The sequence below is a fragment of the Mesoplodon mirus genome (genome assembly GCF_964341445.2).
Source record: "Mesoplodon mirus genome assembly, chromosome: 2".
NCBI lineage: Eukaryota > Metazoa > Chordata > Mammalia > Artiodactyla > Ziphiidae > Mesoplodon > Mesoplodon mirus.
The window spans coordinates 184,729,087-184,741,079 of NC_138977.1; positions in this window are offsets into that span (position 1 = coordinate 184,729,087).

Consider the following 11,993-nt stretch of genomic DNA (forward strand, 5'->3'; position numbering starts at 1 on the left):
TTGATTCTATGTATGCTTTCAGACCCCTGCATGTCTTCAGGGATGAAGCAGACCCCTGCTTTGAGTGATTAGCCTAGGTGATGAGGATTTCCCATGGGCATGAGGGGAGATCAAGGGCCCTGAAGCAGCTGCTGAAGTGTAAAGGGAAAGGCTGTGGTCAGGGCAGGTTCTGGATTTGATGTTAGGCTCTTCACTCCCTGACATGGTCCCCAGGGCTAACCTGCTTTCTACTGCGGTTTGTCTTTAATGCAGGGACTGTCCTCACTGCCCAGCAAATGTGCCTGTAAACTGCAAACCCACTTGATCTCTCCCCAATTCACTTTTTCTTTCCCTTTTGGCTATAAGTGATTTATTGGTTGAGATAGAAATCTTTTCCTAATTTGCCAGGGAAAACAGTCTCCTTTATTTTCACTAATTGAGGCATAATTACCTATTTACATGCCATCAAGTTCACCCTTGCATGTTCAGTGACCTATTGGAACTTGGGGAACTGGGGCCTGTGAGGGGTGGATGGACCCCCCACTCAGAGGATGATGTGCTGTCCATGGGAGCAGAAGAGGTTGGTAAGTTTTGACTTGACATATCCCTCCATCTCTGCACCACCGGGGGACAGGGAGACACTCCCTGTCCTGCCTGTGCTCCCTGCTCCTTGCAAGGGCACCTCTTCTCACCTTGACCGAGGGAGGTCCATCGGGGTCCTGGAGGTCTTCACTTTCAAGGAACCATCTCAGCTGGACTCTGAGCTTCCTAGGTGGTTACTAGACATTCATCACTTTCTAATCACTGGTTTTCTCCTGCTTAACCCTGATGCTACTGTCTTTACCACTCTGTAAATTAGAGAAAGAAAGAAACTCTAGAAGACCTAAAGCTCTTATTTCAGTGGGACCCCAGCAGGGCAGAGTTACCAGTGGGCAGCTATGAAAAACAAAGTCCTTGGAGGGTGGTTATGTGACCTTGGGCTGGGCCCTGTCTCAGCTTGGTGATGCCTAGATGACTCCATCATCCCTGATGGCAGCTGAGACAGGAGGGCCCAGTCCCCTCCATCCCAATGGCCGTGCTCCCCACCCCTTGCTCTATCTCCCTCTCTCTCTCCTAATCCTGGCTTCACATAAGGCTCCAAATCCACCTCTCGCCCCTGGGGCAGTATTTTTCTGTCACTACCCAGTCCAGACCTCACCACTTCTTCTCCATCTGTGAAAAGAGCCTTCAACTGCTTTTCTGGACTTCCAGGCCCCGTTTCTCAGAGATTCCTCCCTAATTAAGTCTAAACAGCTGAGGTGACAAAAAGCCGCAGGCTCTGCTGGGTGGTGGTGTCTCTGTCCACCCTGATGTGCAGCCTCAGCACCCACTAAAGCAACCACCAGCAGCACGCCTCCTCCTTCACCCACACTGTCCCCACATCACAGTCCTCGGAATCCTCTCATCCCCCAGGTCTGCCCACATGCCACCTCCTCCTTGAAGCCTTCCTTACCTCCCCAGCTGCTGTGTCTGCTCCCTTTTTGAGCCTCTCCAGCTCACTTGTGGCTCACAGATCCCTTCTAATCTGTGTGGTCTTGATTTTGGGCATCTATCTCCTCTGCCATACCACACTTTCTGAGGCGTGTACGTGTTGGCATCCCCATGGGTGGAGTGTGAAATGTCAGTTCTCCCACGGGGTTTGGAATACTGAGGAGGGACCACAGTAGAAGAAAACCACAGCTGGTGGCACTGCCCAGTGTCAGGTCTAGGATGGTGCACTTGGCCATGGCCGTGGCCTGGAGTGCTGTGTTGGGCGTTGCAGCGGACACATATATGCACAGAATCGTCAACTGATTCAAGTAGACCAAGCAGGCAACCAAGTCCCTGGAGGAGACCTGTGCCACCGTGGAGGAATGGCTGCCCAGGAAGCAGTGGGACGAGATCAATGGACTGTTGATAGGCTGTGGCCAGCAGACCTGTCTGCCATCTGCCCACGCTGCCAGGCCTGCATCAGCTGGGCCCTATGCATGGCTGCACGGGGGCTCTGTGTACCGGGAGGCCTAGGCCTGGGCTGCTATCTGACCACTGTCTGTTATGCGGCTTTGCTGGGAAGTTGCAGCCTATTTATAATAAATCCTGGGGGTTGTTTGCAAGAAAAGAAAAAAAAGAAAAAGGAAAAACAGAAGAAAACTAGAAAGAATCACATTTCCATAGCATGCCACTTCTCATCAGGGAGCTTATCCCAGGATCCTGCCCAAGGCCTTGTTAATGAGAGAGCCCCCAGAACAACAAGGTCCTGGAGACCCTGAGCTTCCATTCAGTCCCAGACACCAGCAGTGGGTGGTAAGCATCTTGTCCAACCATGGTTTCCCCTACACTGGGGCCAAAAATGTCACCATTCTTGGTTAAATGAGTCTTGTGACAGAGAGCTCTGATGAAGGCATATCTTTCCCCCAGGCTTGTGTGGCCTCCATGCTGACCCTGTCTTTCTTTCTTCCAGATGATATCCTTCTGTTCCTCCCTTGCTTAATCCAGATCAGATAGTTGAATCTCCAGGCCTATTTTTCTGGTCAGTGCTGACCTCACAGGAAGTTCATGTGGAGGGCACTGACCCTCCTAGAGGAGAAGAAGCAAAGAGCGTCAAGGAAGGAAGCCAGAGGGCAGGCCTAATGGACAGCCCTGGGGAAGTGGGCCAGAGGGTGCATGGGGAGAGGGATGGAGCCCTACATACCTCAAGAAAAAAACTTTACAAAACGGAGCCTGAGGCATTCCATCCTCTGCCTCCTGTTCACTCCCTTCTTGCTTTTTCTGGAAAGAACCTTTAGCTCTTGGTTTCCTATAGTTCTCCTCATTGCCTCCCTGACTTGTCAGGAGTCAGCGCACCCCTCCAGGCAGGCTTCTCTGAGTTCACCTGCTCTGTATTGGGGGTCCTCCTCCAGTGGAATGTCAAAGATGCTGTACTATGGTTGTCAGCTCCCAGTTTCCTTGCCCAGGGGACTGTGAGCTCGCTGATGCCATTCATCTCTGTATCCTCAATGCCCAGCCCTCTGCATGGCTCAAGTTAGCTTTTGCTGAAGGCTCACAGTCACACATCCCGCATCTCTCTCTAGCTCCCTTTCACCCCCTCAAAGACATTGTCCTGGCCCACACCCATAACACCTCCTGCCCAGGCAGCTTCCACTGTCTTCCATCTCCCCCAGCTCTTCTCTTCCCTCTGCTGCCGCCAGTACCTGCTTACCTGTCACCAAAGGGGCATCTCAAAAAAAGCAGAAAGACCTGGACTCAAATCCCAGCTCTATCACTTGCTGCCTGTGTGACCTTGATTCAATATCTTATTGGGTTGGCCAAAAAGTTCCTTTGGTTTTTAAGTAAAAATAAAAGACACAGTTTTCATTTTCACCAAGAACTTTATTGAACAACATATCCACCATTTTGTCCCACTATATTCTGCCATTTTTCAGGCAACTTCATAATTCCATCTTCCCGAAACTTTTTATCTTTTTGAGCAAAGAACTATTCCAGGTGCCTTTTACAGTCTTCCAGAGAATTGAAATGTTTTCCATTAAGAGAATTTTGTAAAGACTGAAATAAATGGAAATCCGAAGGTGAAATTTCTGGTGAATACGGCAGATGAATCAGAACTTCCCAGCCAAACTCTAACAGTTTTTGTCTGGTCATCAAAGAAACATGTGGTCTTGCGTTATCCTGATGGAAGATTATGCATTTTCTGTTGACTAGTTCCGGATGCTTTTCATCGAGTGCTGCTTTCAGTTGGTCTAATTGGAAGCAGTACTTGTTGGAATTAATCATTTGGTTTTCCAGAAGGAGCTCATAATAGAGGACTCCCTTCCAATCCCACCATATATACAACACCACCTTCTTTGGATGAAGACCGGCCTTTGGTGGTGGTCCATTTTGCTTGCTCCACGATCTCTTCCATTCCACATTACTGTGCAGTATCCACTTTTCATAGTCCATCATAATTTGTTTTAAAACTGGAATGTTTTCGTTATGTTTACATAACGAAGAGAATCCCATGCGGAAACATGGTCAAGAAGGGTTTTTTTGCTTAACTTATGTGGAACCCAAACATCAAAGCGATTAACATAACCAAGCTGGTGCAAATGATTTTCAACGCTTGATTTGGATATTTTGAGTATATCGGCTATCTCCCACATGGTATAACGTTAATTGTTTTCAACTAAGGTCTTGATTTGATTGATCGCTATCAACTTCAACTGGTTTACCTGACCGTGGAGCATCGTCCAGCGAGAAATCTCTGGCACAAAACATCGCAAACCTCTTTTGACATGTTCGATCAGTCACAGCACCTTCTCCATATACTGCAAAAATCTTTCAGTTGCGTTTTTATCTTTCTTGAAATAATAAAGCATAATATGCTGAAAATGTTGCTTTTTTTCTTCCATCTTCAATATTAAAATGGTTACACAAAAATTCACCTATTTTGATGTTTTTTTTCTAAATGCACGTTGATATGACGGCTGTCACATACAATCTAACAAAATTGTTTCGAATGAAGTTAAAGACAACTAAGCGCTACTAGAGCCATCTTACAGAAAAAAACGAACTAACTTTTTGCCATGGTCCTATTATTTCTAGGACTCAGGTTCTCCATGTCCACAATGGATGCTTATGCATCTTTGATTGCAAAAGCTGGATCACGAGTTAGAAGACATCAGGAATTGAGCCTTTTTCTCCATAACATGGAAAGTTATATAAGACGAGAAGGCCCTCTCTCCTGTCTCATAGGAAGTAGCACAGAGCACCAGAGCTGCATGTGCCTGGCTTCTTCTCTGCTGGATGGCAGGGCTTTCAAGGACAGATACTCTACAGCTTTTCCCATCACAGATGCCCAGCACAGTCCATGCGTCACAGGAGTCACAGGTTGGTGTTTGTAGATCACGTAGAAGGACCCACCCCGGGGCATTTCCTTCAAGTCTCAGGTATAGCCTTGTATCATGCCTCTGTTTCATGTGGGGTTCCCCATCTAATTACTAACATCATGTGCCCTCCTGGCACCCCCCGCCCTTCAGCCCTGACTTCTGGCATAGAAACAAGTGCTGCAGGGGATCAGAGATCAGGGTGAGCTTCCCAGTACCCAGCCCTCTGTTAGCATACATGGGAGCTTAAATGCCGTGAGGGCTGGTGGAAGTGCTTTCACATGACTCCCTAGTGTAAGAGCAGTTCCTTAAGGGGTTAACTGTTAGGGGTGAACTGTGACCATGTGGGGTGGGGATAAGAGTAGAAGGGGAGGTATAAGAAGCAGAAGAGAACTGGGTGAGGACGGCCCGGCAAAGAACATCTCCGGTGGAAGGTAAAAGGACAAGTCAGGAGATACTGGAGGGTTAGGGAGGACCTCCCATCAGGAGCCCAGAGCTGGCGGGAGAAGGACATGGGAGCAAGTGGACCAGGTAGAAAATAAGCCTGTGCCCAAGAAGCCACATTTACCAGAAGATTTGGGCATCAGCAGAAGTGATTTGGGAAGATGTGCTCACAGGCCTGGGACATCCTGAGCCCAAGGTCCTGTGTCTGTCCCTGGTCAGTCTGTCTGGAGGCTACCTCTCCACAGAACGAACCTCAGGGTCCAGCAGCCTCCCTGACTCCGTACTCCTTCTCAGGGCATGACCCGTCACCAAAAGACTCCCACTCATGTCCCTCAGACCACCACCGGAGTGTGTCCACTGTGTGCCTGTGTGAGTTGTCCTAACCATCCTATGTGGAAAATGTGCTAAAAACCAGACCAAGGCTCAGCCCCCAAGCAAGACTTCTTATTCTGCTGAGCTTCATCCTCAGCCCCCTGGGACCCAGGGAGAGACTCCTCACTTGCATCCCTGACTCTAAGCTAGCTGCTACATGACAGGCATTGTCCTGAGTCCTTTACAAGGCCTTTGAGATGGATCCCATCAGTGTCCCCATCTCACAGATAAGGACAGAAGCATAGAGAGGTTCAATGAGTCCCCTGAGGTCACAGTAGGTATGTGAGAGTCCCAGGCTCCATCTGAGGCTGGGTGATTACAGAACCCCACACTTAACACTCTATATACTGCCTACCCCAAGCCTCGGAACCTCCCCTGGTCCTGGTCCCAGTTCTACTATTTCCAGAGTAACACTAATTCAACCACACAGGTAAAGTTGGTCCCCAAAGGGACGAAGATTTGGTCAGGTCTAACCACCCCCCACTGCTGCCTCTATGACAGGATATGGTGGGGCGACCCAAGAATCAGGGTTTGGACTACAGATCCCAAATAGTGCAGGTGGGTAACATACTCTCTTCCCAACTATTTTAGAGAGAAGGGGGACTCAGGAGCATCATTCTGTTTTATTGCAAATCTAGACCTGACCTCTAATATCTAGAGGAAATCAACATTGGTGATAACTCCATTCCTGGGTGGAAACTTTGCTCCCTTAACTTTACAGGGTGCCTCCTGGGGCCCTGGCATGCTCATGATCAAAGGGCAGTCTGTGGGGTTGAGGGTGCAGCTCTGGGCAATGGTATCCATGTGGAGCCCACGCAAATGCGTATGAGAGGAAATAATAGTAAGAAGTCAGCAGATTTAAATAAAAGTAAGATCAGAGTCAATAAAAGTAAGAAGAATGACCTACAATTTTCTCTCTTTCCTGGAATAATGCATCTGAAATATATTTCATATTGTCCTTTTCTTTAAAAACCTCTTGACTGCCTCATGTTCTTAATCACCCCACTCTGGATTCTCCCCCTATAATTGCCACCTTTCTTTGGTCTTTTTTTAAATAAAAACTTTTACTGAGATAGTTATAGATTCATATGCAGTTATAAGAAATAATACAGAGAGATCCCATATACTGTTGATCCCATTTCCTCCAATATTAACATTTTGCTAAACTATAGTACAATATCACAAGTATGATATTGACTTTGATACATTCCCTGAATCTTATTCAGATTTCACTAATTTTCCCCTGTATTCATTTGTGTCTGTATTTAGTTTCACACAAATCTTAAAATATTCTGTGTGAAAAGATCTAGATACAAAGGGCCACATATTGTGCACTGCAATTCACAAAACCTGTAGTGTTGTAAATGACACCTATCCTCAAAAAATGTCTTGGGGGCCTCCCTGGTGGCGCAGTGGTTGGGAGTCCGCCTGCCGATGCAGGGGATACGGGTTCGTGCCCCGGTCCGGGAGGATCCCATATGCCGCGGAGCGGCTGGGCCCGTGGGCCATGGCCGCTGAGCCTGTGCGTCTGGAGCATGTGCTCCGCAACGGGAGAGGCCGCAACAGTGAGGGGCCCGCATACCGCAAAAAAAAAAAAAAAAAAAAAAAAAAAATGTCTTGGGTTCTAATCTATTTGTAGGAAATGTCCAGAATGGGTAAATTCATAGAGAGGAAAAGTAGACTAGTGATTGCCAGGAAGTGGGAAGAGGGGGAATGGGGAGTGACTGCTAATGAGTACAAGGTTTCTTCTAGTGGTGTTGGAATCTTCTAGACTTAAATAGTGGTGATGGTTACAAAACCTTGTGAATGGATTAAAATCCACTGAATTGTACACTTCAAAAGGGTGAATCTTGTGGTATGTAAATTATATCTCAACATAAAATAAACAAGCATTTAAAATAAAAGGCTACTACTTTCTGGCCTCTATTGTTTCAGATGAGAAATCCACTGTCTTTACAAGTGGAGTTTCTCTCTAGGTTATGGGTCGTTTCTGTCTGACTGCTTTTAAGATTTGTTTTTGTTTGTTTTTACTTCTCTGAAGTTTAATTACAATGTGTATTGGCACGGATTTCTTTGGTTTATCATGTTTCTCATTTGCTCAGGTTCTTCAATCTGCAGGGTTTTGTCTTTTACCAAATTTGGGAAGTTTTATCCATTATTTCCTTGAATAGTCTCTCAGTCCCACTCTCTTTATACTTTATTCTGGAACTCTGATAATACAAATATTGAATTATCTGTTTTTGTTCTACAGGCCCATGAGGCTCTGATTGTTGTTGATGTGCAACTTGACTGACCACAGTGACAGAATGTGATGAAGCATTATTCTGATGTTTCTGTGAGCTGGTTTTGGATGAGATTTACATTTAAATCAGTGGACTTTGAGTAAGGAAGATTGCCCTCCACAATGTGGATGGGACTCATCCAATCAGTTGAAGGCCTGAATAGAACAAAAGACTGACTTCCCCTGAGCAAGAGGGAGTTCTTCAGCAGATGATGTTCAGACTTAACTGCAACATTGGCTTTTCCTGTGTCTTCCAGCCTACCCTGCAGCTTATGGACTTGAGTAGAATACTACTTTTGTTTATCATTCATCACTTGATGAACATTTAAGCTGTTCAAACTTGTTTTTTCTAATTTATTATGTGATTCCTTTCTCACAAAACTCTGAGATTCTGTCATTTTTCTTCATTATTTGTTCTTCTGCTCCTCAGAGCAGATAATCTCTATTGAATCTCTATCTTTAAGTTCATTGACTTGTTTTTTTAATAACAGCTGCTATTATTCATTGAGTGATTATTGTATATCAGGTTGCTATGCATGTATCATCTTTAATTTTTACAGCAACCCTGTAAGATAGGTTTTTTTTTGATTAATTCTTTCTTTTTCCAACTCAAATCTGTTCTTGAATTCCTTTAGTGAATTTTTCACTACATCTCCAAAATTTCTATTTAGATTTTTTTAATATATGTAATTTCTCTATTTTTTGACATTCCCTATGTGGTGAGACATCATTGTCATACTTTCTTTTAATTCTTTAGACATGTATTCCTTTAGTTATTTGAATATATTTATAACTTTTTAAAAGTCTTTTCATAATAAGTACAAAATCTGTGCCCCTCAAGGACATTTTTTTGTCCTTTGCTAGCCATTTTTTCCCCCTGTGGATGTGCATAATTTCTTGCTTCTTTGAATGTCTTATAATTTTTTGCTGTGAACTGGACTGGTGACTTCTCCTTTCCTAGGTCTTTCCTGTGCATATGCACAGCCTTGTGCATGTGTGCAGCCTTTTTAGATCCCCAGGAATGTGAGAGCTTTGCAAAGTTTCCTATGATAGTCTAGTTCCCCAGGATTTCCTTTTAAATTCCCAGTCAAGCACTAGTTTTCCTTAAATGAAATTGCAGCCTTAGGCAGCTGAGATGTTGCCAACAGTTTGGTATTGGTTCAGTAATGTCTTGGAAGTAGATATTTTTTCCTGATTCCCATTTCTCCCCTGCATATGAGCTTAGATGAGCTCTGAGTCAAATCAGCCAGCACATTCTGTGAATAAAGATTTACCAGGGAGCTGCAAGTTCTAATCAATTATTGACTCTTCTCTGAGGACTGCTTCTTCTCTGTCTCCCTTGAGGACTTTTCCTCTCTGACCCATCTGTTAGCAGTAGGTGTGCTTTTGGTCCTGTTCTAGGATGACTTTTCCTCTCAGTAGACCTAGTCTCTCTGAATGCACTCATCCATTTGTGGATCATGTATGCTCTGCTGACTTTGAAATATAAATCTCCTTCCCAGCACTCTGAGGATGTAAGCTCTCAACTGGAAAGCTTCTCTTGAACATTCCTCCAGCAACAAAAAACAAAATTTCTGAAACTGAACTCACTCTCTTCCCTGTCCTGGTTCCCTAAACATCTCATCCTCCTGTTTCTCATATCAGTGACAGGGACCCCTCCTCAAGGCAGTCCAAACAGGGTCTCCCTGGGCTTTCTCCTCCCCCATTACCACCACTCCACATCCACATAGGTGGGGATCCAAGCAGTTTTGCCCCCTAAACTCTCTCTCATACTTCCTTTCCTCTCTGTCCACACTCCTTTTTCTCCCCAGCCTCGGCCACTTGCCTCAATTCCCAGGCAGGAGTAGAGACATCCCTGGCACGTATTCCTGTAGTGTCCTGAAATTAACCCACCCAGAATTCTTAGCACTCTGAATTCTAGTTACCCTTTGTTGACCTATCTTCCACCTCAAAACATAATTTCCAGGAAATTTCCAGATCTCATTTGTCCTCACCCTCTTGACTATGGAGCTTGGTAGGCACTCAAAAATCGTATGCTGAATATGTGAATATTTGTAGCAGCAATTGAAATTCTAATGATGCTTAGGTAAGTTTGTAAGTTTGGGTTATCCAGGAGAAAAATGGATGATAGTTAATGAAAACTATGAGTGATACCGAAAATGCTGCTGACATTAATCAGATTGTATTCTTGAGATGTCACACCAAGCACGTGTGAAGGAGGAAGATATGAGAACACCATGAAAACCTTGGCAGTCACTCTTTACTCCACAGAGTAACTGTGGTTCAGCTGTAATTTAAGGAAAGATGTGACTAGACAGCTCAGGACCTCCATCTTTTTTTTTTTTTGCGGTACGCGGGCCTCTCACTGCTGTGGCCTCTCCCGTTATGGAGCACAGGCTCCGGATGCGCAGGCTCAGCAGCCACGGCTTACAGGCCCAGCCGCTCCGCAGCATGTGGGATCTTCCCGGACCGGGGCACGAACCCGTGTCCGCTGCATTGGCAGGCAGACTCTCAACCATTGTGCCACCAGGGAAGCCCCAGGACCTCCATCTTTTTGAACTCCAAATATTTTCACTTGGCTAGAAAACCCACAGGGATTTGACTTCAGTTTTCTTGAGGGTAGAAATGTATTTCTTCCAGTTACTGGAGGTCAAAGTATTTCTTTGTAAGATTTGAGCAAATTCTGTCTTAACAGCACCTAGAAAAACAGATAACCTTGACCACTGGCACTTTAAATTTGAATTCAAAAATAAAAGATTCGAAATACAAACACTTTTAAAAGGCATCTATCTCCAGAATCTGGAGTTTTCATACTGACTCTCCCACAGCTTATGTCCAAGTCTTGCCTTCTAGTGAGACATGGGAGTAATGTATTGATTATCCCACTGTACTGAGTTGGATAGTGTCCTACTAAAATTCACATGCAGCTTACGAAATAGAATATTACCCTTACCTCAGAAAATCCTGATCATTCTCTATAATGAGAAGCCCAATTTTAAGGAAGAAATCTCAACAGATGTGCTGGTTGTGAGCAGCATCTCTCCTGCCTGCCACTCCCTAGAGAATCTGAAACCCAACTATTCCTCCCTGCTTTCCATCCTGTAGAGTTCAGAGAGGTGACCTGGATTTGGCCAATCTGTTGCTTCCATTCAGAACCTTGACTCTTGAGAAAGAGACACACAAACATTCAGGGACACTTGAGAGAATATTAGGACAACCAAAGGCTCAGGAGAGTCATCTGAAAAACTGCTCTCGGGGCTGATCTTGGCTATGTTTCCTGTTATCTAGCCTTCCTTGGTTACAGCTAATTCTCCAAGTCTCGTTTGCCAGCCTTCCCTTGAATTCGGGAATGTCTCTATACACAACCAATAAATTCTTCTGCCACTGAAGCTAGGTAGAATCTGTATCTGTTGCTTGTGACTAAACCTCTGCTCCTGCAGTTGGAAAATCCGTTGCAACATGGCAGCTCCTGTCTGATGCATCACTGAGCTCCAGACCCCAGCCCCAGCCCTGAACTAAGCTCAGAATTGACGCCAGGAAATATCTGTTGACCGAATGAGGCCTCAGAGCAAAAAGAAAAAGAAATCTTGAAATTTAGACCTAGGGGATTTGGGAGAAAACTTCCTGGCTCCAGGAACTCTGTCTGTCACAAGAGACGCCATTGTGTCTATTGATTTGGATTCTTTGACTTGGAACAAGGAGCACAAGTCACTTGTCTTTTCTCCTAGGTCATACTGAACAGCTGCTCTGAAGTGAACACCAGATGAAGTGCTTATAACCTCCTTCTCTGAATAAATGCAATAAAGATGACTTTCCCCTTCATAAAGCATGGTTAGGAAACATGCCAAAGGATCCTCATCTTTTCCCTCTTCTGGCAACTCTCTGGTTTCCTGGCATGGCAAAGCAAGTGCATGTTCCCAGGGCAGCAACAGCCCTGCTCCAGGCAGCTGCCATCTCACTACCGCTAGTGCTTCAAGGTCAGGTGCTATCGGCCATGAAGCCCTCTGCCTTTCTGTCCCTCTGCCCCTCTGCAGAGG